This window comes from Corvus hawaiiensis, chromosome 1 (assembly GCF_020740725.1).
Source record: "Corvus hawaiiensis isolate bCorHaw1 chromosome 1, bCorHaw1.pri.cur, whole genome shotgun sequence".
Taxonomy (NCBI): Eukaryota; Metazoa; Chordata; class Aves; order Passeriformes; family Corvidae; genus Corvus; species Corvus hawaiiensis.
In genome coordinates this window covers 89,186,753-89,207,612 of record NC_063213.1, presented here as the reverse complement: position 1 = coordinate 89,207,612, position 20,860 = coordinate 89,186,753, and the positions used below count along the sequence as shown (strand labels likewise).

The 20,860-nt window shown below is 41.3% G+C and overlaps 1 long non-coding RNA gene across 6 annotated transcripts in view; it reads right to left on the bottom strand.

Moving 5' to 3' along the window:
- Nucleotides 1-20,860, bottom strand: part of LOC125330136 — an 84,480-nt gene that overhangs the window by 35,764 nt on the left and 27,856 nt on the right. Inside the window, exon 1 of one of the 6 annotated variants that reach the window (XR_007205382.1) lies at nucleotides 7,409-7,686. The exons of the other annotated variants lie outside the window; for them this stretch is intronic. This is a non-coding gene — a long non-coding RNA (uncharacterized LOC125330136). Of the gene's footprint in view, nucleotides 1-7,408; nucleotides 7,687-20,860 lie in introns of those variants that run through there. 6 annotated transcript variants of the gene reach the window in all.

The window sequence follows — 20,860 nt, the reverse complement described above, 5'->3', positions numbered from 1 at the left end:
GGGAGCACAGAATCCTAGGCAGGCTGCAGCGGAACAGGGCAAGGACTCTGGCTAACTTAATGTTGAGCAGACAACATTAGTCAGCGTTGCAATGCTGAAATACTTAACAACGGGAGAGGCTCTCCCCTTCAGCATTTTCCTCCCATAAACTAATTAAGCTGTAATATTATGAGCACTTCTTTTGAGGCTAGGCTTTCCTCTTAGCATGACTCTTGGCAGGCTGGGCAAAGCTGGGTTATTGCTGTGATGAAAAAACTGGCACTACATTTTGCCTCAGTCTCCTTTATTATTTTTTTCAAAGTTCTATACAAAGCCACTCACATGCCCAATGGCTCAATCTCACTTCCAATTAAATCAATGATAAAACTCACATTGACTTAAATGGGAGCAGGTTTGCATCCCAAAGGCTAACAGTCAAGGCTTTTAACAGTCAGACTACTAATGGGGAAAGTAGAAAGTTAGAAAATGTCACCATCTTCTCTTTTCTCAGGAGCAGTAATTCAAAGTGAATAGAGTAGGCATGTTCAATTCGAAATTATTTTCAGGGAAAAGAAATACGTAGTGAGTCTATTTATAATGCAGTGATTCAGCTCTTCTTATAATACGTGTGGATGGTTCTGTTGCAGAGAAGAAGGCAGCGCATAAGAATTATTGACTCTCCCTTTACATCGTTTGCAAGGACTTTCTTAGCCCTTACTATATTCAGCCCTTACTATATCACCTAGCCTGTGCACTGGTAATAAAAGGTTTTGGCCAATTAACTTGGTTATATTTGAATCCACTGCTGAAAAAAGAGCAAAAGACCTGGAGTGCCCCAGGTGCTTCCTCAGCACTGGCCTCTGCTATGAACAGAGACCATATGAGGCCATGAAAAAAGAGAATTCTGTTTTTCCTTTTACAACATTGGCAAAATTAATCAAAAGGAAGAGATTAGATTAACAATAGCAGCCTTAATGTTAATTTTTCTTGCGTGAACAAACCTACTTTTGGAGGAGGAGGGTTAATCCATAAGTAAAAAAGCCTTTGAAGACAGCCTGTCAGAGATGCCCAACATTTAAATTTCCCATGAACTTTTCAAAAGCAGATAATTCCACTCAACCTCCCCATCCTCAGTGTGACACAGAGGGCACAGGCACCCACACAGAAGTGCAGCCCTCTGGGCGCAGTGGTTTAGGTGGTGATACCAATTTATCATCCTTTCTCCCCTCTCCCCTACCCCACAGTAGCAGAGGAAGAGGGATACAGGTTGCAGAGTGACTAAGCTGCAGTCCCCAGCACACAGGGGCTTCTGCTGGCAGGGAGTGACAAGAGAGGACATTGCCACCACCGACTGGGCCTTGAAATCTGCTCCCTTGCAGGTCAGTGTGCTGCAGTGAGTCAGTCCCTGATGGAGACTCAGCTCAATTCCAGCATGCATGCAGCTGGAGAGCTGCCATGGGAACCCTGCAGCTCTCTGCCTGGCACTGCCCCAGTACACACAAGGGTGGCCTTCTGCGGAGGATGACACCATGGAAAGGTTGGAACCTTCTGCCAGCTGGATTTGGTGTTTCTTTAGGATGCCCATGACAGCCACAGCTGTAATTGCACTGGAGTTGTAACTCCACTGTGTGTAGGAACAGGGAAGCCTGGCCTGCCCTGCCACAGTGTTGAAAGTACTTTCTCGCTAGTCTGGGTATTGTTTGCTCGTCAGCTGGTGGATGCGTTCCACCTGTAGTTATGTCTTTCATCTCAGTGCCTTTTCTACTCCTTGCTTTTCCCGTGCTAGCAGAGTAGAAGGAAATGTGTTTGCTTTTTGCAATATTTATTAAAAAATTCAAACAGAAAACGCTGAAATGTAGCATTGCCTCAGTAACCTGGTGTGATATACCCACGCCAGGGGAGAGATGTAAAGAGAACAGCTTTTGTGAACGACATTCAGGTTCAGCTTGCAGGTTTGCAACTCTTCTGAAAAACTGAAATGGCTCCTGCAGCAAAGACTGTGAGCAAAGTTTCATGTCCCATTACTTTAAAGGGAAGATGGCTCAGCAGAATTTGATGGAGTTGCTCTGGAGGAACACAAGGGAAACAGGTGTCTCTAACATTGGCTCCCAAACATTTGCACCTCTTCTCTCCTCAGCCCATGAGTACACCTGCACACACCCACACATGCTCCGTTTTTGTCTCATTTTCTGCACCACTCTCCATTCGAAACCTTTTTTCATTGTCATGGCTTCAAAATTCAAAATAGTCCCAGCCTCCTTCTGCAAATAAAGCAGAGATTGTGGCTTTGCATTTCTGTGTCAAGCGCTGAGGGCCAATGGCTTTCCAAACATCCATAAAGCTGAACTAGTAGGTCAGTACAAGGATACACTGCAAAATCTCCGGGAAGAGGAGGCAGTGCAGTCCTGCAGGATGTGAGTCTGGATCTCCTCCTCTTTATCTCTCTCTCCCTCAGCCCCTGACTCTTTCTCCCTCCCTCCCAGCCCCCTTAGAGCAGAATGTCTGATGCTGGCAGCCTTTGCCCACTCACATGCTGCCCTAATGGGATACCCTAATCCCATTCTGATTCCCTCCTGCTCCAGCTACACCACATAACCAACAGACCCCCTCTGGGTCCGTACAGCTCAGAGGTTTTCCCAGCACAGCGATGGTAAGGAAAATGTACCAATGGCATTGAATAGAAAATCCCACTGATCTCTATTCTGCTGCTGGCTCCACCTCATCTTTGGAGAGCAGAAACAAGGGAGAAAAGCATCAGAAGTGCAGTAGGGCCAGACTGGAACCTGTGCTTGAGGTGAGAGCACCCAGCAATTGGCACAGCCTGGTATCATGTGCATGAAGATCAGCAGTGCTGCCAGTGTCATTGTGTCAGCCAGGAGCAGGATGCAGGAGGGTTCAGGACAGGACTTGTACTGCCACAGAAGCCACTCTACCTTTAAAAAGGTAGACAACTTTGAAAAATGTCCTCTCACAGCTAACTGGCTGTGCAGGCCAGTGTGAAGAGGGAAAAAAACCCCTTCTCATTTTCCTGCTGCCACAGGCACCGATCACTCACCTCATCACTCCCACTGGGATTCTGTGTTGACCCTCTGTCGGATTTACGGGATTGCTCTGCCGGATCTTGCCTTGCTCCCTTCCTTTGCCCACAGGGAGGAGGCAGGTCCCCACAAGTGGCCTACCTTGCCCAGCCTGGCCCTGATCAAGGAGCATTGTGGGGACCCACATGATTGCCATGCCTCTTTGGTGAGGCTTAGTTTACAGGGACAATCCCTTTTCTGACTACTGCAAGTTCACTCAAGACTCTTAATGGATGTTTCCCCTGAATCATGACTACTGACAACTAAATTAATCTCCGCTGAATACATGCGATGCAGCCTACAGCCCACCTCAATCTCCATTAGCTGCATTGTTCTTGCAGCTGAGAGAAATAAGATTTATTTTAGTCAGTAAAGTGAACAAACACCACCTGTGATCTACTCAGGAAGCTGACCTGAGCTAGAAGGTGACATTTTTACTGTTCCTTTTTGACTATAACCACTAATGGTGCATGGATTATTATGTTTCCATCAAAGCTGCCTTTTTCAGTTGAAAATGGGGGTTTTGTCAATTAAATACTCAGTGAATCAAGGACATGTAGACTATACATATGATAATTCAATTTAAAAATACTGAAAGGAGCTTTAAAGAATGGCACTGTAAATGACAGATAAGATTTTTTTCTGTGGTTTGAGTGAATTGCCACCTTTGTTCTCATGCTGTATACAGTGATCACAGACTGATTTAGCCTGCAAATATAAACAGCTCCTTTGCTTTCCAGGAAACTCACTGGCTAAAGTAACTTATATAGTGCCACTGTTTTACAGATAAACAGGCTAAGTCAGTTCCTTATCCCATCAGTATGGACCTCTGATAATCACTATGTTCCATGTTTTGAAAACAGATGGAGAAACTTTCAGTGAACTGCACGGGACTTTCAAAGTGTAAGTAGAGCTCAAATGAGGACAAGGGTGGCTCTTTATTACATCACTTTTCCACAGTAAATGCAACCCCTGGAAAGTTCAGAGCCCGTAAGAGCGCAGGCTTTTTCCATGTATGTTGCAAAGCAGGTTTCTGCCAGCAAAGTCAAACAGTATGCGTCAAGGAGACAATGCCTTCCCAGTTTGTCCTTCAAGATGTACTGTGCTGTATTTCCTGCACATGGATGACAGTCAAAGATATAGTCACGAATTATGTACTAGAGCTTGCATTCTGCTATGTCCTCTGTCCTGGGACTGTCTGAGGATGTCTGAGCCTTAATAGAGTTTAATGACTTTAGTGCTCATTAAATCAGAGAGGGCTGAGAGTATTCAGAGAAGGGGGAGGAGGAGAACAGGAAGCAAAGAAGAGATGAAATCACAAGAGGTTCAGGCATGGATAGGATAGCATAAACCTTTAGGTTTTATGTCCCACACTCGGTCTCCTTCTCTCTCGCTGCCTGAGAACACTAGATGAAATCAGAGCCCATGGGGAGAACTGGGATGATTGCGTCGACTTGTGCTGATCTGTGCAAGAAGTCAGACCAGATGGGAATCACATGCAGTGATTCAGAACCCAAAGGATGGATAAACCTCATGAGAGAGAAAAGGAGAAATTATGGATAAACCTCATGGGAGAGGAGAGGAGAGGAGAGGAGAGGAGAGGAGAGGAGAGGAGAGGAGAGGAGAGGAGAGGAGAGGAGAGGAGAGGAGAGGAGAGGAGAGGAGAGGAGAGGAGAGGAGAGGAGAGGAGAGGAGAGGAGAGGAGAGGAGAGGAGAGGAGAGGAGAGGAGAAGAGAGGAGAGGAGAAGAGAGGAGAGGAGAGAGGCTTTTAAAAGGGATACTTTAGGTCTGTTCAGGACTGAGCTTTGCTTCATTATTTGAAGCAAATCTTGTGAAGCTGATCAATTATAGACAGTAAGACTAATGCTGTAGTGATTATTACTGTCAAAGGCACCTAACTCCTTCAGATTCCCTGGAAAATCCCTGTACTGCTGCACGTTGCACTGATGGAACTGAGTACAGGCTCTGACTAGTACAGGAAGAAATAGTTCCCACCATTTTCATGCTTCATCCATGGTTTCAATAGCAGATTTGGCAACATCTAAAAGCTTCCTTAGCCCTATACCTATTATCAGTTACGTTATGTTACAGTGCTGCATTTTAATCGCTGGGTTTTCTGAGACAGAGGGAGCTGAATCTAAATATATCTCAAGCGCCAGCAGTGATATTTAGCACAGCTACTGTAATTAAGCATTCAGCCACTGCCAACAAATAAAACTTCTCACTTGAGAAAATAGGTTCTCTGAAAAACACCTGAATGTTTGACAAAATTTCTTTTTCTGTTATTTTAAGATCATTAGGAGACCTCAGCTTTCTTGATTGGTGGGGCGTGCATCTAAACTGCCAAGAAATTACCCGTTTTCGATCACAGCTCTTTTCTGAATGCAGACACTGACAGCTCTAACAAAGATGCTCAGCTAGGAAGCTTTTTCTCCAGTAAGAGAAATGAAATATTGCTGAGTTAAAACCACTAATTACAGTTTATAATAACAATACTTCCTGGGGGAAAAAAATTAAACTAAACTGCTGGGGTTTTTTCTTTAAACTAGGGGTTTGGCTACAGTCTGATGGCTAGCTACTTGCAAAACTCTACTGAACTGGTACAGTCTAGCCGATAGATTCCAGAGCAAAAAACTACACCTCTCCCACAGCATAGGCATATTTTTCTGTCAAACCATTTGCTTTGTAATTCAAGTGCAAGACTTAACGTATGTAATAGGAAGAAAAGTATTTGAATAAAAATCACAGAAAAAACCCTGAAGTACATCCTTCATTTTGAGTATTTTAGGAAGCTCTTGGAATTTTTGCAAGCCCATATGGGATATTTTAGAAAGGGAAAAATCACTAGGTAAAATGCTTAGGCTATAGTAAACTTTGCAATTGCAGAAATTTACACCCAGAGCTCTGTTCTTCTATCCAAGTGCATGAGTTCCTGTTTTCTCCTGAAGTGTTGAAACCTCCAAGGCCTTCCACAGGGATGGGGAAATTTTTCTCACTCCCTTTCCCCTCAGAAGACATCCGAACATGATTTGCATTCGAGAATACTGAGAGATGGAGCTCCTCTATCAAAATTTTTCAGATTATCAGGTTTTATCCTTCAGGACTGAAAGACGCGTTGGAGGAGGAGACATGCACACACAGAGATGCAACAACTGGGCTTTTCAAACCAGTGGGAATAAATGGGGTAATAGATGGCATTGGACTATTGGTCTCTCATGGGTTATTTTGCTAATTCATTCTGCTGACTTGCAGCAAAGCTCAGGAGATCAAACAGAAGAGTATAAATGGCATTGAAAAGTCAGCCAGTGACCCAGGAGGCCACTTTGTTAATGAAAGCACCCTCTTTCATTTAAACGATAACTACACAAACTGTGCAGGAAACATCGAGCCTGATCAGAGAAGTGAAGGTGAGAATATTTATTTACATTTCTTAAAAGTACCTTTTTATTTTTCCCCTGGGAAATAGTAATCACAAATAGACTACAAAAATAGAGTATTTGTCTGGTAAGGCAACCTTCAAAAACTCTGTCTTGTGATGACCCAAGGTTTAGCTCCTGTTAATCCCTTGATCAGAACTTTGTTTTGTGTGTGTTGCCACTGAAATCAATCAATAGAGAATGGGGCAAAATCTGTTGAGATCAAAGATGGTCTGGAAACATATTCTAAATTATTCAGCTCTTACACCAAAATCTAAACATGTCTATTGACAGATGACAAGACATGTCTCTGTAGCTTCCTAAAAGATGTCAAAATGGAAGGACTGGAACATGAATATTTTTAATCACCCTTATTATGTTATTTTAACAACTCAAAAATATAAGTCCATAATCCTCTTCTGAGTATTTCAGTATTTCAGCATATTTTTAATCCATATATTTAAAACATTATATCCCAGTGGATCCCATGTAAGGCAGCATTTAAAAGGAACATTTCAGTTGAGTACACGTTATTGGATGGGACAAAAAGGCATGCAATATTTTGAACAAGTGGCAAAGTTAATCCAAAACAAAGAAATTGTGTTGCGGCTCCTACCCAAGATGAGGCACACCCTGAAGTCAGCTGCTGAAAAAAGTGAAAAATTTGTCCCAGTGAGAAACAAAAAAATCAGTGCTAATCATAGGCATTCTCTCTGCTTAAAACATTGAGGATACTTATTCTAGTTCTATTTCTATGGATAGCTCATACCTACAACTGCTGAAGTACAGATAAAAAACAGCTGAGTTTCAAAAGGACAGATCATGAGATAATTGCAAACTGCTTTGTATTTAATTCAGCGATCCTAGTCAAATTTGCAGAAAAAAAAATAAAACTAGCAGTGCCAGTGGCATTGCAAGTACAGTAACTTTTACTACCTGATTCAGAACTTTGAATCTTCATTCAAGAGCAGGCAGAAATCTGACATCTCCTCTGGATCTAGGAAAAAGCTTCAAAGGCTAATGCCAATGGTCACATTCCTGAGTCTGCTTCTTTAGATGTTCATTGAAGTCCCATGCCTGTACCCGTCTCTCACTTTGTCTTTACATCTCTTTCACGTTGGTTTCTTCTATTTATCTCAGAGCCTGTTGAAAAGATGTGCCCCTCTGGCTGCAACACAAGACACGAGGGTTCAGAAAAGCTCCCATGTCCTGTGTTGTAGCCGGAGGTCTCACAATAGTTTAGAGCAAACCCTCTGGTGTGCAGGTTCCTTTCGCAGGCAAAGCTCTTTCCCTGCACTTTTGAATTCAACCTATGTGTCAATCTGCGGAAGAGAAGTGAAGAATGGAAATCAGGTGCACAGATAACACTGTGTGCTATTGGTACTGTCAACACAGCAAATGGAAAAAGCACCCGAGTAACTGCCGACCTGGGGCAGAAAAGCCAAGTTCTGACCTGGAATCTAAAGCTGCCATTCAGCTGACCTCAGCAAAGACACGTCAGCTCGCAGCAGCTGGAATGAGCCCTACTGACTTTCCAGCATGATCCCCAGATCCTGATGCCTGAAAGCATTTCTTTGGCAACTTTGCCAGCACCTGTTCTTTCAACAGTAGATAAAGCTAAGCAAATACTTAGCAGCTAATCATGTAAAAACAAATGCTGCCTTTTCTTTCTTGTTTGAAAATTGTCCTTACATGGATCACAACTTTTCCAAATTTGTTCTGCAGAATTATTTATGAATGCCTTCGAAATTAATAATTCCAGGTCTGCCGATCACTCATGAGGAGTTGTGAATATTTGCAAATCACACTGCATTTCTTAATTATATAAGCCATGTAAAACTTTTTCCTGATGAGGTTAGTTGTCTAATTAACTAACTGGCACTGTGGATATGCAGCTCAAAAAATCACTTTTGGTGAACATCCAAACTTATGAATTTAAAAGGGGCATTTTTGAGAGCAGTTTCTGCTAATAAAGCTCTGTATCAAATATCCACAGAAAACAACCCCTTGAAATGGTTCAAAGAGTTAAACTGAAATTCACTTGTGAATCCAAGAGGATATTCACAGGACAGCATGTTTTTTTACTGTTTGCTCAACTCAAGTCATAAATTAATGCTAACGAAAATATTCAGAGCTGTCGTTGAATTTCTTATGAGCACAGTATTTACTTCTATGCGTTCTTTTCCCTGTGGACTTACATTTCCTTCCCAACTGAAATGGTTTGAGAAGCAGAGCTGGAAAATCCCTTCATGTATTTATATATATATATGTGTCAAGTCAGTACAATATATTGCTATGCATTATAATAAAGATCAGCACTTTGAAGCCAGGTACACAAGACAAGATTATTGCTATCTCTGTTCAAAAAAACCTTTGGTAGATTTATTGTTTTTTTGCCCCTGACTCCCCACATATTACTTTTATACTGCTGCTACTTCGTTTGGTACTTTTGCTTCTCCAAACACACTCAAAGAAGCAGGCAAGGAAATGAAGTGTACTTAGCTGCTATTTTCGTGAGGATGACCGACTGAATGCCTGTTCAGGCACTCTGTTGATAAGTACTCACATTAACAGAATTTAGCAAATTACATAAGCTGTTTTCTCTAAAATGTCAGACTTCTGTTCAAAAGATTTTAATTTTTTTAAGCTTTCCTATCTACTTCAAATAAAAGTCACAGCCTGTTCATTTCCAGATTTATCTCGCTTGGAATAAAGTACAGTTCAACTGGTCAGACCTCAGATTAGGCAAAGGACAAAGCTATGAATTAAAAGGTCTTTCCCTATGAGGGTATCAAAAGGAATGCCATCATTATTTTTGACAGTAATGTGGCTCTTAAGGTTGCCTAATGATGAGTGCAACAACAGCTTTTAGCTATTAGTCTGCCACTTGAAGAATCCCCAAATATTTTTATGCGTGTATTCTAAGATTTTTGCTACGAGTTACATAGTTTATCTAGAAATTAGTTATTTCCAGCCACCTGCCTTTCATGTCTCAGCTGCATAGTAAAAAAAATACCCAACCACTTTTATATTCAGTGTGAAAAAAAAATCATGCTAACCAAGCTCCATCTGTCTTACCAATTCCCTAAACTGTGCCTATATAGGCACTAAAAGGAAATCAAAACACAGAGTACTAGAAACTTGGGACCCGGAATTAATCTGCTTTTTACAGAAAAATTATGTTCAGATAAAACTAAATGATTCACTCCATCCATTTCTACAGCACGGAAATTCAAGGTTAGAGCTGAAATTACATCCTTAAAGATTTGCTGATGCCCTGTGGAAAAAGCATGAAAATAATTTGAGTTAGACAAGATTCTGCTTAATTATTCTGCACTTGCGCCTTTTGTGTCTCCTTGTTTTTGTTCACTGGAGGCATTTCTGAGAGAAGTTAGTCTGAGCCCCCAAGGCTCTGTGGAAGGGTGTCGTTGTCTGCTCTGTGAGACACCTCAGATAGTAAGCAGGATGTATTAGCACAGCAACCTGCTGTATACAGAGGATCCTTTTACCTGTTTTATACCACCAACAAGGATAAGTTGATTTATGGATAAATGGGAAACCTGCTCATTACTCAGGATTCATTTCCCTACTCTGACAGTGCCATCATCTTTCACTCCACGGCTATAAACTTTGAGTCATGATGAATCCTGATGCAATGGAGGCAGAGATTTGCAAATCACCTCTTGTCTAGTGTTTCACTCCCCTCATCCCCAGTGTGAGTGGAAGTTGGAAGCTGCAGTGAATGATCATTGAAGTCTGGCCTCTCAGCTAAGCAGGCCTGTGTAGTCCTCACAGTGAGTCATTCAAGAACAATCACTGGCAGATATCATTAGCCAGACAGTCATTACTTCTGCCGTTTGCATAAGGAGCAAGAACACAATGCGTTCCTATGACCTCAGAGGTGCCCAAGGGGTTCTTTCTCCGGGATGAGAAGATGCCATTCCAGACCTGGTCATCAAATCAAACCTCTAAACTTGAGGTCTGAGAGGAATTCTGACTTCCACCACCAAGCCCACACATAAAATTCAGTGGTGTGGCTGGGCCCAAAATGAGAAGAGAATTATTTTCCAGTTTCAGAAACACATTACAGGAATACTGAAGCCACAGAATATGAATTTGAACTCAAGCCAGGGTGATTTTTCCTCATCTTCAAGCCATTAAACGTAAACTAGCACTTTCCTTTGGATCTGGATACTGTCTTCTCTGCCCATTACTACCATTAGTTAAGGGAGAAATTTCTTGCCACTGTGGGAATCAATTTTTTTTCCAGCTTGCATGCTTTGTAACAATTTTTGAGTTTGTGACAAATACCCTTTAGTTCTAATTAAATTTCACATCTCTTCCACACCAGTTCACCCCTTTCTTTGGAGAGCACAGTTTTGCTGGGTGGGGCACACTAAAAATTTCAGTCATTTTACAGAAAAATAGATGTGAGTTCCAATTTACCTAACCACTGTGAATTAATTTGCTGTTTAAAGTGACACTGTACTAATTACATATCCGCACATTAATGTAGCTGCAGGCTGTAATCATTTCCCTTTGAATGAACAGTACACGCTTCCAGCAAAGTCCTCAAGAACTGTTTTGGAATTCAAGAAAGCAATAATCAATTGTATTATGCTGCTACTTCAATATAAAGAAAAGAACTGGCTAACTTTGTTTTTAAGTTGATCAATCTCTATTTATTAGTAGTAAAACGGTTTTGACAAACTCTGCCCTTGCATGGACACAAACCGTTGTGGTACTCAATAGAGCCACATCACCTCAGGCAGAATTTGGCCCTCAGTGACTTTAAGTGCTCCGTGAGCCTCATCTTCTTCTGATCTGTATCCACAGGGGGTTTTCCCTCACTCCAGACTCCAAAGACTATAACCACATAGCTTGGGACAAGGCCTCTGTGGGTCATGTAGCAGTTCTGCTTTGACATGGTCATACAGAAGCATTTATCAGTGATGACTGTTAAACTTTAACTAGCATAATTTGAGAGAGCAAAAGAAAGGAATTTACTTTTGACCATGGAAAGCTTTATATGATATTTTCTGAATTAAACACCTCGATTTAAAATAATCTTGTAAATTGAAAATCTATATCTGATGCAGCTGAAGAGGGACTTCTAAACCTAACTGTCTTAAATATAGATTTTAAATCAATGTGAGTAGTTTTGGAGCATTACCATCCAAGGATTTTGTGCCAGTGCTGTTAAAGTATTATTAATTCATGCTCTTATCTTTTTCATTTCATAAAGTGTACCAGGGGTTTTTTTCTCTAAGTCTATTAATGTAGGAACTATAATCCATCTTTTTCTATTTCGCCTTGGTATTGTCCCCCCAGATCAAAGTTAGATTATAACACAGAGTGAATTTCATAAATTATTTCAAATTATTTTATAGAAAAAAAAGAAAAGGAGAAAAAAATGCAGGTTAAAGTCAGAAACACATCATGTATCACACAATTTACCAAGAAGCAGCCAAGGCTGCTTGAGATAATCTGCTAAAACTCAGCAATAAAAAGTTTGTTTAACTTCTAAAGATGGCAGATGTCATAAAAAAAAGAGGCTGATGCAAAAATAAAGCCTCCAGAGTCTGGCAGTTCTGTTTGGATGTCAATAAAAGATAATGTAACCTGTCAAATTTGCAAGCATGTTGTACCCAACCGTCGTATTCTGCCTTCACCACTCAAGCATTACCTTCCAAGAAACATCCGCATCTGCCTGATTATCCTGAAGCAATTCTGATGAAGAGAGCAGGTTGCAAATTAAAAGTGTCTTCCTCTTACTAGTTTTCTCTATCTCCCCCCTCCCCACTTTTTAATCCTTCAGTTTTTACAGTTCAGCTAATTTTTTTCTTGAAAGGTTAAGGAGTTAGCAATTATTTCAATGGCTCTTGCAGCTTTAGGCTAAGTGTCTCATCTGGCCTTTATTTTAAGGAGCTTCACTTCGTTCTTCATACTCAATGTCTCTCACTGATCATTGAGATTACTCCAGAGTTGTGTAACTTGGAGCGACTGTGCCTGTTCCTAGCAGAACATACAAACCACGGTGTGGAGATGGCCCGCAGATGCCATGGATGAGTTGTCATGCTTCACACTCCATTGAGCTGGGGTCGCACCACCAGACAAAATTCTAAAGGCTAGTTCTTGTTTTATGCTGATTTAGACATATTCTCTCTTGGGAAATATTCTTTTATCTCCATATCCACCAGGAATTCTCCAAACATTTTAATTTGTCTTCTAATAATCAGCATTCACTTTCTTTTACCATCAGTTCATACATTGTGACTTTGCAAAGTTTTGGAGGTTGCTTAACTTTTTCCATTATATATGTTCAGTTGTGGAAGGAGGCCCAAAAAAGCACACAATCTCAACAAATTGAACATTTATTTTGAGGCTTCTGCTGCCAGTCCTCATCACTGAACTGAGAAAGCTTATATCATATCCCCATCATATCACCTCATGTTGTTATGCTTGATAGATTCAATCACCCTGGCCACTGTGTTTCTGGAGAATCTGTCCAAATTCTGCATCAATCTCCAAAGAAAAGCTCTGTTGCTTGTTTTCCAGCTGTACAGCAAGCATGCATAAAATGTATGAATCAACAAAGATCACAGCTATTTCAGGAGCTCAGAAGGATGGAGCACTGGGTCAAGGTGAAAATGTTTGTGCCATGATTCTCTGGCATCAGTTCTTAGCAACAAGCCCCTGTGTAAGCATTCCTTCCTTAGGCAGAGCTAGTTTATGACATGAGGGGGCTGCAGTTCATTATCTAGAAGCTTGGGTAGAACAGACAAAACCCATCTCCACAGACAAAACCAAAACTGAGTCAGGCATTAATTCCTAAAATGTGTTTTTCCTAAATCAAGGAAAAGAGAGTGGAATCTGGCCCAGCACTTCCACTCAGCACAGAAAAAAACCCACTTTCACCACAGCACTGGCATCAGTTTGGGAGAAAGGCCATCGGCACAAGCTCTGTCCTGTCAGGCAGTGTTGGCCTCTCACTGCCTGCACAACCATGCTCTCCTTGCTGGATAGCCACTGGCACGTGCCTGCACATCCTGCAGCAGGGATGCTGCGGCTTGCACAGCTCGGGCTCCTTTGCCTCCCTGTTCCTGTGCGGAAGGATGCACAAGGAGACTGTCATTGTTATTATGACAGGCCATAATTTTTTCCCACTTTTTATTCAGCTGGGAGTTGAGCTGTCCTTTTCCCATAGAAATGTGCTTGCGTAACAGCATTCGTGTCCTGCTGGTGTGCACTTAACACCATCTTTTCACTGCTTTTTGGGTACCAATTTACAAAGCAGAGTTAGGCAGTTATTAAACCGACCTAATTAATTAAATGAAACAGCACTAAGGGCCGGCATGTGGCTATACACATGGACTGATATACAAGTTTCATCTAGTGGTACCCTTCACAGATACAGTGATCCTCAGACCAGTGTCTGCACGGCTGGAGACAATGCCACTGAATGTTGCTTCCTGAAGAACTGAGCAGCTATTGCAGGTATTTTATATCTGGGAGCCCTGCCACCCCCTAGCTTATCTACAGTTACATGGAAAGTGTGGGCCAGAATTAACAGTGAAAATAAGATTTTAAAGGTGGAACTGAACAGGCATCTGCTGATGTATGTAAAAATCCTTGACAGGTTTAGAGCTGGTGTCCAGAGGGCACCAGAAAATAGGGTTGGACACAGCGTGACTGGTGTGTCACACTGACACAGAAACGAGACTGCCAGATAGCGTCAGGCACGTGCAGCACTTGCCATGTAGCTCGTCCCGGCCAGCCTATGGAAAGCCTGTAGCTTCAGCTTTGCAGAAACTGATTTCTATATTTACTGTTAAGCTGCTGTCTGTGTTGTCTGTGGTATGTAACTGAAATATGCCAAAGAATGAAGCTGATGATGGATTTAGAGATGCTCTAAATTTGCCAGTCTGTAGGTGGTTTTGTCCACTGTTACTTCCTTCCAGTACTAAGAACTGACTATTGCTTCCAGAATTAAACACTCTATGTGAAAAAAAAAATTCCCACAGCACAACTGACAGAAATTGAAAATGAAATAATAATAATGTACAGTCCATTTGCTGTCTAATGTATGTGTGGGATTGAATAGTACTTTGCAATAAATTCCCTTCTTGCTGAATTACTCTGACTTCAAACTGAATTAAAGTACTTAGTTGTCACTACATCATTGAATTTTGATAGCTGGATGCATTCCAAAATTTGGGGCTGCAGTTTCTTTTCTTGCAGAAATTCACAAATAAGGGGAAAAGAGAAAATTTATTTAAAAAAAGAAAAAAGGAAAAAGAAAAAAAAACTTATTCCATTTTCTAAGCTCTGCTTCATTCACCAGTCTGGAAAGTACAATAGGATGTGAAGCATGTGGGGGAAACACCCCATCCCAGTGTGGGTCTGCTGTGGATGTGTTCCCAGTCTCTTTCCCTGCAGTGGTACAGCTACAGCTCTGCCTGAAGCTGTGTGTTTAGCTATGCACCAATCGATATACTCAAAAACAACATCCCCACTGGTACTTTTGCAAAACCATGTGGATACCAGGTACTACACTCAGTGCAACAGAGCACCATTAGCTGGTGTCCCTCTGTCTTCCATTAGTACCAGCTATGCTGAATTGTGTGGGAACGCACCAAATTATGAAGCATAAAAAATTATACTAAATTATTGCACTACACAAATGTTGTACCTAGAATCCTACCTCCAGGGCACTTGTTAGCACTAGCTTAGTTGCTGCTTAGACAACTTGGGCTGTAGCTGTGACTGTACTGAGTCATGCATACAGGCACAGCCATTTACTAAAGCATCCACACTACAATATTTGCTTTTTAATGAGTCCCACTGTACCATGTTGGTGAAGGAGCAAAGTCAGTAAGAAACTGTACTTGCCATGTCTGGTGCCTATCTGCACAGCACAGACCTCCTGCTCTTGTTGCATTTGCTTGGTAGTGAAGGTGGTAGGAAGATAGAGCCTGATGTAACCAGCTGCCAGGGAACCATCCTGCTGTGTTCTCTGCGTCTTCCGTTACTCTTTAATTCAGGGAAAATTTTGTGCAGAGTCCTTCTGACTCTGAACAAGCATCTGTATGTCCATTCCAGTTCTTCAGAACATGAAAGAACATAAAAGACTATGTTACCACACTATCCACAGATGACCTTCTGCTACCCAGCCCCCACGGAGAACAAATGCTTTCACTTAAGGAAGGAATAACATGCAAGGCATTTTTTGAAGTTCAGACTATTGAAGTACATTTTTTGAGCACTTCATATACTTCAATGACTATTCTTGCAGCTAACTGCAAAAGAAAAAGGACAGAAGCACAAAAATAGTAAGTAACTAGTCTGAGGTCACACAAAACGCAGCTACAGTGCCTGGCAAGGGTAGGATCAAAGCTTAAATATTCTCAAAACTAAACATGTCTGCTGTACAGGGGTGAGCCTGAAAGCACACTAGCTGGTCCAGCTGAGGAATACCCTCCAGAGCATGTGGCCTCGCAAGAGCAGCACATCAGTGCACAGCTTTCACAGCCAGCTCACACACATCATCCACTGCCTGTCTCCAAGGCAGCCGCCTCAAGGATGCAAGGAGGAGGCAAAGCACATCACCCTTGCACCTACTCTGGAGACAACCCCTTCAAAAAGTTCTGCATATATCCAAGACACTGGACTTGAATACTATTTAAGGCTTTCCCCGCTTCTCCAGGGGGAAAGGTGCTTTAGGAAAACTGCAAGTTTTGGGCAACTTCAGGGGCATCATGTTCAACACTGGAAATTAAATTAAGAGATAACAGAGCAGAAGGCTCCCAAAGATAGCTGCGGGAGTGAAAAGGAGAAGAAGGAAACAGAAAACAAAAGAATCAAGCATCTATACACTCCTTACAGGAATCATTTGGTAGTATAGCCTTTGGTTGCTCCAGATACGATTAGCACTTCTGCAATATTGTTCATAAAAAGCAGCACACAAAAAGTACTTTGGCTGGACTTTGTATTTAATTAAAATGGCATAGATTGATCAGTAAAATGCATTTACACAGAGTGCATGTGCCATCTGGGTAAAGTGTCTCTAAGTAAACCTAGATTAGAGTTTGTGGTCTGATTTTAATTCAAATGAATTGTCTATAAATTGATTTAAATACAGTTAACAGTGACCAGAGCATGCTAAGGATGCTTAGTCCAATGTGGGCTTAACTTCAGAGTAGAGGCTGTCCAGTGACAGCAAACACAGTTGAGCTGAATGCCAATGGACAGCAGAGAAGTTTTGGGTGGGACACAACATAAATTTGGAGCTCTAAATAGTTTCTAAAGTCATGCACATTGGAGGATGTCAGTGATGTCTTGAGCCATCTCTTGGAGAGCTGTTCTTTCAATCAGAAGCAGGTAAAGCAGGTCCCTAGTGCACCTTTTACAAAGAATTTTGTGAAAAACATGAGAGGACAGAGCTGGAGAAGGTTTAAAGGTATGCACATATGATAGACAGTGAGAGTCACTAGTAGTTTTCAGTGAGATGTTTGCAGCAGTCTGGACTCTGTGTGTGGGAAGCAGCACAAGAGGACCAGTGCATGTTGTGCTATGTATGGTACAGGAGGGGAATGTGGTGCTGAGAGCTGATTTTTGTGATGGAGCTGGTGGTGAGCTACACTAGCTACATTTTTGCCAGCACTCCAGTGCTGAAATCCACCAAGCTCCAACCTCCTGTAAGCTTCAGCAAAAAAATATGTGCTTAAATTGTCTTTGAGGATTTGTGTATCAAATGGTATTAGTGCTGCTGTCATCTGTCAATCCACCCAGAGAATTCTTCATCTCCAACTTGGGAAATACTGATTAACAGAGGTGGGAGAAGGTGGAGGTCTGGGAAATTTGTAAAGGAATATATTTGTATATGCAACAAAAAAGTAAAAATAAAGGGATAGCATTCAGTAAATGAACTTTCTGAGATTCTTAAGGAGAAATATTTCTCCTTAAGAGGACACAGACAGGTAAAATTAGCTCCTGTAGATGTTTTAGTATTCAGACAGACAGATTGCCTTTATAGTCCTGCATAAAAGAATGCAGGTAAAGGAGAAATTAGCTATCAAATCAAAACCTTTTCTGGTGTTCAGATGTTCAAAAAGTTTTTCCTCCTGTAAATACTGTTTTTGTAGCTCAAATCTAGGTCAAAAAAAAAAAAGAAAAGCAATCTCCATCACTCCAAATTATGCTCATTTACAAAGCATATACAGAGAACATGCTCTACAACAAATCTCTGTGTCTTGTTTTAAGAAAGGAGGCATCAAAATCCATAGTAACAGCATTTATAAGAGAAAGATCAATATGGCATCCAATATTTCAAAGGCAGAAAATGATTCTATTAAATTTCTACTGGTAGAAAATGCACTAACAAAATATCTAAAACCCATGGTGGGTTTTAGCCTCTCACACTGTGCCACTGGATAAATCACAGGGAAACTATCACAAAATTCTTTGTAGAAGATGCACTACGGACCTGCTTTACCTGCTTCTGATTGAAACAATAGCTCTCCAAGAGATGGCTCAAGACATCACTGACTTCCTCCAACATGCATCTTATCAGAGCATCTCTGTTGTTACTGGGATGTGGGGGTAAAGCTTAAGATTTGGGGATTTTTGCCTTAGGTGCCACTGTTCTAATATTGTCTATGTGTGTATTTGTAACTAATTCAGTTGTGCTGCTCAAAAAACAATAAAAATAGTAACAAAGAGTGAAATACTCTGATTTTGCTTCCCATTTTAGATACATAAAAGCAAAACCTAAGAATGACTACAGGGGGTTAGACCAAAGGTCTAACCAGCAGAGCACCCTGTTTTTACAGAACTGGCATTAAGAAATCTCTGAGCACAGTTTTTGCCCCTGGGACTGTTGACAATCTCTTATTCTGGTGTTTCAATTAAAAAAACTCCACAAAGTATGGCCATAAGTGGATGGTTATTGAATCATAAGAACAGGACAACCATACGTGAAACTTACAAATAATCTCTCTGCCTTTAATGATTTTAGCTCAGGATCTTATTTCTCTGAATGTGGGATTCAAGTATTTTGCAATGCTCAGTGGATTTATCTTCATGAGCTTCAGTCATCCCTTGTAAATTTTTAGAATCTACCATATCCTTTGGCAGGAAATTTCACAAGTGATCTACCTGTCATGGGAAGAATGCAATGAGACAGCCCTAGCCGGTGGGAGTTACAGTGTCAGCCCACTGGCTGCCAGTGTTGTCATGTACTCTGTTGGGAACTCATAAATGGATCTACAGAGCAAAACAGTTTTGAAGTATGATGATGAAGTAGATGTTGATGGATATTTGCAGAGGGAAGTCCCTCAGCATGAGACACATCAGAGGAGAAAGCATGAAAGTGGCTACTTAGGTGGCCTGTAGGAAGGACCAACCTAACGGGTTACCTGGAGAGAGAGGGTACTCACGGCAGCCTCAGACCTTCCCAGAATGGGTGGTTCTGTGAATACAGCACTGAACAAGAGCCCTGAAGAGCAATATAGAGTCAGACTCTATTTAAAATACAAGGCCAGGAAGAGATCTGGAAAGTTGTATCTTTGTTCCTTAACCTTTATATAAGTGATCAACCATACAGTTCTTTCCTTCTTCAGGTGCAATGACTGTGCATTCAGAGAGGAGGTTAGACTAAAGCATCTGCTGCCCTTTTCCCCCTGGAACCTGCATGAAGGCCCATTTTGCTGCAATCAACTGACCCTGTTTTACAGTCAAATACAAATACAGAGACCTGCAAATAGTTTCATCTTAGAGTAATGCTCAACGCTGAAGACGGTGACATTAAATCAAGCTAGAGACTGGATTTTTAGATGTGTCTGAGACAAAAGCATAGCAACCGGTACAGGGCCTTAGGAAACTGTACATTGGTAGTAATTAATACAGTCATTAACCTGGGAGCTGCAAGGGCTGATGGTGTCTGCAGGCCTCCAGTGGTTGCTAATAAATCCAGAATTTTGTAAAAGGAACAGCAGTTATGGATAAAAGCAGTAGGATGGATGTGACAACCAGCAATTTTAACTTATCACCTTGTAGCTTTATTTTTGAAAGCTTTTACTTCCCACTGATTGCAGGCTTCCAATTTTGTGTTGTCATGTAATAAATTACAAAAATTATCTTTTTTTTTTTTTCTTGGCACAGTTCTTCATAGACAAAGTGTCAAAAAAGCTTCTTTTTTTAATGAAATGAGTTAAGTATTGCTGCCATGGTGATTATAAGAAGAAATCAGCACCAAAAAGTGGCCTAGACATCAAGATACAAATTCAAAATTCTCAGAAGCCAGGGTATTTCAGTTGAATGCTTTCTAGCAGGAGGATTTTGCTGTGTGTACGAGGGGGATGGGTGTGGAAGACCGGAGCAGAGGTCATTTTGAAAAGCAGATCTTTAACCCTTTTCCTGAAAGCAGAGGACTGTCTAACTTAATGATATGTCTGAAGGAGATCTGAAGGATATCATAGCAAGGAGATGAGCATCCTCCTCTCATCAGAGGTGTGAAGTAGAAGGCATGATCATCCTGAGGTAGCAGTAAGGGTGGCACCACTGTGCTGATCATTTAAAAGCTGTCCCGTTTGCTCAGGAACTGCTCTATTTAGCACTAAGGTAGTCTTGACTCTAGCATTTATTAACATTCACTGCCACGTTTACTGCTCACTGAATTCATATTCTAAATAAGTATTCTAGACCAAAAGGTCTACTTGTCTTCTTTGCTGACAGTGCATATGCCTTGATGATAACCACCATAAAATGTCAGTAATGGATGCAAAAAGAAATTGTGGAGCTAGTAAATATGTTTTCAATATTTAAGTAATTACTGCCTATGCATTACCCACAACAAGAGGACAAAGGTGGTGTGGGTTAGTTAGAGACCCAAAACCACAAAGACATAAAAAAAAAGCCTTACTCAAACCTGCAACTTTTCTAGAGCACACATAAAACCAGAAATAGGCTGGTAAGTACCTGACTAAAAGGCAAAGTCTTTGCATCAGAAAAAGGTACTGGGATCAAAGATTCAAAGTTTTTGCCATTAATGTCCCCCTGTGGCTGGCTTGAGAAGGGAGTCCAGGGACTGACAGCTCAACAGATCTCTTCCAGGGACAGAGAGCTGGTCAATTCAAACTGCTCTGCTCCCTATCATGCGTGGCATTTGGGATAGGTTACATTTTATAGTCAGTGACATGACAGTCAGTGACATTAAACTATTTCATAGTGGTCCATGTGCTATAAGTTATAATATATTACTTAGACTATTTTAATCACCTAAAGTTCAGGGACCTCAACGCATATATTAATTAATGCTTATTTTAATTAGCACTGCCTCAGAGAGAGGAAGAAGACAAAACTGTGCAGCCTTATTAGCACTACACTCCG